Raw genomic sequence first — 5,901 nt, forward strand, 5'->3', positions numbered from 1 at the left:
GTTGTCTACTAGATTATCTCAAACTGGATGTCTGGTAGACATCTCTCACTCAGCATGTCCAAAGCTGAACTCATTATCTTTCCCTCTAAATCTTCCCTTTTTTTTAAAGTTCCCTCTCACTTTCAAGGGTATCATCATCCTCCCAGTTACCCAAGCTTGCATCCTACTTATCATTCTCAACTTCTCACTCTGTCCCCCATATCCAAATATCTATCAAATCCTGTCATTTCTACGATTGTTACATCTCCTCTATATGCCCCCTCTGTTTTCCTCTGATACTGCCACCACTCTGTCATAGGTCTTTATCACTTTGTGCCCAGACTATTGCAACAGGTTGGTCTACCTCAAGTCTCTCCCACTCCTATCTATCTTCCACACAGCTGTCAAGTTGATCTTTCTTTTCTTTTTTTAATCACCTTCAGTTTTATTGGTGCATTTTGCTTTTACATTACATACATTTAGAGATTACTCCTACCTTGTGAAGATCTCTTAAAACAAGGTAAAACATTAAGTAAAACTAATAATACAAGGACCTCATCTGGAAGTATGTGCAACATTTTACATCTGTAGTACTGCCTCCACTTCTCTATTTTTTAATTTACAAAAATCTGTTTTCTTTCTCTCCTGCCCTCTGCCCCATTAAAAAGAAGAAAAGAAAAAGATGAATTTCTAGTAACAGATATGCATAGTCAAACAAAACAAGTTTTCCCAATGTCTGTACACTACATTTATCCATCTATCTAAAAATAATATATCATCTCTCTGAAATTAAATATCATGTTTCATCATCAGTCCTCTGGAATCATGAATTGTTTCTATATTCATCTTAGTTCTTATAACTTTCAAATTAAGAAAGATAATTTTTCAAATAAGATACTTTTTCAATTAAGAAACAACTTTAAAAGTTGTTTGTTTTTATGGTGTTGTTATCATTGTATGATGTGTTCTCTCGGTTCTGCTCAATTTATCTTTCATTTGTTTATAAAGGTCTTCAAAATTGTTCATCTTTACAATATTGATGTTATAGTATAGATTGTTCTGGTATCGTGCACTTTACTCTGCATCAGTTCATATGTCTTTCTATATCTTTTTCAAATCATCTATTTCTTCATTTCTTAATGATCACTTTTTGCAGATAATATGATTGTGCACTTAAAGAACATTAAAAATAATTGAAACAATAATTTTAACAAACTTGCCAGATATAAAGTAAATATAAAAAATATCCCCAGCATTTTATGTAATACCAATAAAACTCTAGAGAAATTTCATTTAAAATTAGCATAGAATATACAAAATACTTGGGAATCTTCCTACTAAGATATACATAAGAACAAACAAGTTACAACTACAAATGATTAACTGTTTACAGAAATCAAGACAGACTTAAATTATTGGGGAAGAATGATTTTCTTATGGCTCCCAAATCCTCTTTGTGGTTTTTAAAGCCAAACCTGCCCTCTCCCTTACCTTCCCAGTCTTCTTAGACCTTATTCCTCTCCAAGTATCCTACTATCTTCCCTGTTCCTTGAACAAGACCCGCCAACTTCCCACTTCCAGCATTTTCTCTCTCCTTCTTCATCTCCCTGTCCTGGCTTCCCTGGCTTCCTTCAAGTCTCAGCTAACCTTCTCTCTTCCCCACCTTCTACAAGAAGCCTTTATCAATCCTCCTTGATGCCAGTGCCTTCCCTCTGAGATCATCTCCAGTTTATCCTTTATATATCATCTGTACATAGTTGTTTGCATGTTGTCTTCCCCTATAGATTGTGAACACCTTGAGAGTAGGCATTGGATTTTGCTTTCTTTGTATCCTCAGCTCTTGCCCCCTGGCATATAGTAGCTGCTTAATTAATAAATGCTTATTGACAGACATTTGTTTGAATTCTGCAGGATGAAAAAAGTGTAGCCAAAAGAACAATATGCAATAACTGGTGTAAATTGGGTCTTGTGTTTATCTATTTTCCCCCTCTGTCTCTTCTTGACGTTTTATGGAGTGATAACAGATACCATTCTCTTCCATAATATTTTATAAAAGGATTTGTATACTAACCCATCTTACCCTTTCCTGCTGCTTTGGCAAAGACATCAAGTGTTTGATGACTCGTGCATTTTCTAGGCCTTTTTACCTCCTTGTTGTGGTTGTTGCTTGATAACAGTGAAGTTCTGTTAAGAAACAGTGATACTTTGTGCGATTTCTGTTCTTGTATTTATTTTCCAAATTTTTCAGCATCAACAACTTGTTGAACCAAGACAAGTGGGAGCTGTTTTAATTATAGGCTACATTTTCTCAGTTTTAGTGTTGATTTTCATCTTTAAAAAGTTGATGGTCAGACAGCTGATTTGAAAATGACTACCATATAGCAACCAGCATATCTGTTAAGACAATTTAATTTGGGGAATGCATGGTGTAGTGGGTAGAGGGCTGGCTTTGAAATCAGAAAGGCTGGGGTTCAAGTGCCATCTTTGAGCAATACTGGCTGCATGACCAAGAAAGAATTTCTAACATCTCAGGGCTGTAGATAGCTGCCTAAGCTAATAAGGTGTTATCTTTCATTATAGGGAGACATTCCTCACCTGGGAGTTCCCTATATCAATGAAATCATAGGTCTAGGCCCTATCATTTTTGATGTTGCCCTGTCCAGTACCACTCAGTACTTTCTTGAAGAAAATATTAATAATATATAGGCTTAAGGTTTATGTGTAGTCTACAAGACTTTCTCTTCTTTGTCTTCTTGATCTTGAGCCATATTTTCAAACACGCTTCTCCTGCCCTCATCCATGACTCCTTTTGCATTAAAGTTGCCAAACATTAAAGTAATATGTTGACTGAATTGGAGGGTCTTGTTGAGTCCTTTTTTATTCTCTACAAAATATATTGATATACATGCTCTAATTATCTTCATGGTGGACTTCTTTTTTTGAAACAAATGTGCACATGGTAATGAATTCTTCAATATTATTTAACCAGATGTTACAAGAAATATTTCTTTTTGCCTTTGGATACACAATAAAACCAACTCTTCCATATCATCTATTAACTTTAAGGGGGATTAGGAAAGGCTTCTTGTAGAAGATAGAATTTTAGTTGGGACTCAAAAGGAGCAAGGAAAGCCAAGAGATGAAAGTGAGGAGGGAAAGAATTCTAGGTTTTGGAGCTAGTCAATAAAACTGTCCATAGTTGAGAGATGGAGTATTGTATGTGAGGAACAGAAAGGAGACCATTTGTATTAAATAGATATTAATGTTTAGAGACAGTCGAAAAACTATGGCTTTCTTAGCACTCTCTGTCCACTTTTCTGTACCTCTACCATCATGACTAAAGAAAGAAAAATGGATTGTAAGGATTTAGGACAATTTTGAGTGTTTCTTTGGTTCAAGGGTTGCCATGGCCAAAGAGCTCATCACCTAGTGGACAACCTATTGATGATATGACTTGTCATTCTTAACTTGTACTTCAAAATCATTCTGCCACTAGGACCACTCTGAAAATGCTTTAAGAACTTTTAAGAGTCTTTACTCCATTAGCATTGTCTTGAAAAATACAGGGTCACTTCTTTTACCAGGATGAATCACTACAGGAGAACTTTAAGGAGGAGATTCCTTTTCAAAGCTATAACTCCACATGGCTGAAAAACTAAGAATTGTCCTAAAGTATTTTAATGCAAACTAATGCTTTTGTTTCTTTTCTTTCTTTCTTTTTTTTTCCGGTATTACATTCTCATTACTTTCATTTCTTCAGGCCATGTTACAAAAAACATCGGGTTAGAAAATTGTGACTATTGCTACAAGTCTAGTTTGGTTATTTTTTATTTTGATCAATGGCTTTTCAAATATGCTTCTCTTTTTAAAAGTTTTTCATTTTTATACAATCTGAGGGAAGCTTTGTTTGGAAAAATCTATGTCTTTCCCATGGTAGTGTGCATCTCAGACTCCTTGAGAAGGAATCATGAAGCACGTGGGGACACTACAATGCCATGTTCAAGGTGCTTTAAATGATAAGGGATTCACGTGCTTTCCTGTAGAAATTGTCTATAAGGTGATGGCCTATTCATCTCAATGTTTGAGGGGTCCCAGCCAGCAATCAGACAAGCTCTAGCCCTGTCACAATATTAATTAAGTCATAATGAATCTATTAATTCAATATGTAAGTTTGGCTAATTAGATGTAAGACATTTCTTCGGTTTTAAAGGGTAATAATAAAAAATTTAAGCTGCAACACCAGATCCAACACTTAGAGATGATGAATGGGACTTGGAAAGTGCACAATTCCAATATGAATTAGTTAATTGCCTCTGTTAATTTAGGTGGTATACATTAGCAGAAAGGTCAATCCATTTGAGGGTTGATGTGTTTTTTGAATAATAAATTAAAAATAGCAAATTAAATAGAAATTCAAAGGGAGAAGACATGGAATCCTATCCTTCAGTTCAAAGATTAGAGTATATACATATAAATCCACTGAGTATTTACACTGTGGGTTGACCTGAGGAAAGAAGAGTACCTCCTCTTTCCTAACAGTAGGGAAGAAAGTAGTAGTCCTGAATATACACCCTCCTGCAAAGTTTGATGCACAACCTGGCCTGGCACTCCTGGCCACTTAGTACCACTCCCTGGAGTTCAGAGATTTTTCAGTAGAACATTTTCCAAAAAGCAGGTGAATGTGCAAGTCCCTGTCTGCAGAAGATTGATTTGCCCTTAGAGATGAGCAACAGTGTTACTTGAAGAGAAAATAAATTGGATGGCTACAGAGGGCTCCTTCTCTTTCCTTTGTACTTTAACAACACATATTCCCTAGCATATAAGGGGGAACTGGAGGATTCATTTTTTAAATGCATACTGTAGATCACATATCAGGAACAAGATATAAAGTGTTGGGTTTAATTCTCCTTTTAAGGAGAATGAACAGGAAGGGAGAAGAGCCAGCTACTCTGTCCCCTACTCCATTTTTCCTTCAGGCTAGACCTGGATCCTAATGTCTTACTCTTGATCTATCTTGCAACACTTAGTGTTGTAAGTCCTAGCAAGTAGTAGGTATACAGGAAGTGCTTACAAAATAATAGAAAAGGCTGATGTCATATAGCATACATTATTTCATTTGATTCTCATGAACCTTTGAACAATCCTTTGAACTTTGTGAATAGGTATTATTACAATCCCCATTTTACAGATAAGGAAAATGGGCCTCACAAAGGTTAAATAGCTTGCCCAAGGTCATGCAGTTACTAAGTGAATTACTAAGCCAGTCTTCCTGGCTCAGAGACAATTAACTGATCAGCATGCATTTATTAAGTGCCTACTTTGTCCCAGGCACTGTGCTAAATGTGAGCAAAATAAAGACGCAAAAGAAGCAATCCCTACTTAAGGAACTCATGCTCTCAGGGGTAACAAATGTACATATGTAAGGATATACAAAATATATTTTAAAAAATAACTGCGAGGTAATTAGTTGAGGAGACATTAGCAGCCAGTAGAGGTGAAGGGAATCAGGAAAGGCCTTGAGTACTTAAGCTGATATTAGATGGGAATTAGATATTCTAAGAGTCAGGAGCCACTGAGACTTGTTTTCCAGATATAGAGGACAGCTTGTATGAAAGCACAGAGAGTATAGAACATAGAGTTTGGGGAATGAACAGTTTGATTAAATGGGATATAATTAAAAGGGAATAATAAGTTTGGGAATAGGTAGATGGCTTTTACAATCTTGTGTATGTAGTTTGTATTTTATTTCAGAGGCAATAGTGAACCAATGAAAAATTTTAAATAGGGGAGTGGCCTGGTCAGATTTACCATTTAGGAATATTAATCTGGCAGCTGTGTAGAGAGTGAATTGGAGAGGGGTAGACTGGAAACAAGGAGACCAATCCGAGCAAACTATAGTAGTGTGGATATGAGTGGGGAGAT

The sequence above is a fragment of the Phascolarctos cinereus genome, unplaced genomic scaffold (assembly GCF_003287225.1).
Source record: "Phascolarctos cinereus isolate Bilbo 61053 unplaced genomic scaffold, phaCin_HiC Scaffold_3;HRSCAF=262, whole genome shotgun sequence".
NCBI lineage: Eukaryota > Metazoa > Chordata > Mammalia > Diprotodontia > Phascolarctidae > Phascolarctos > Phascolarctos cinereus.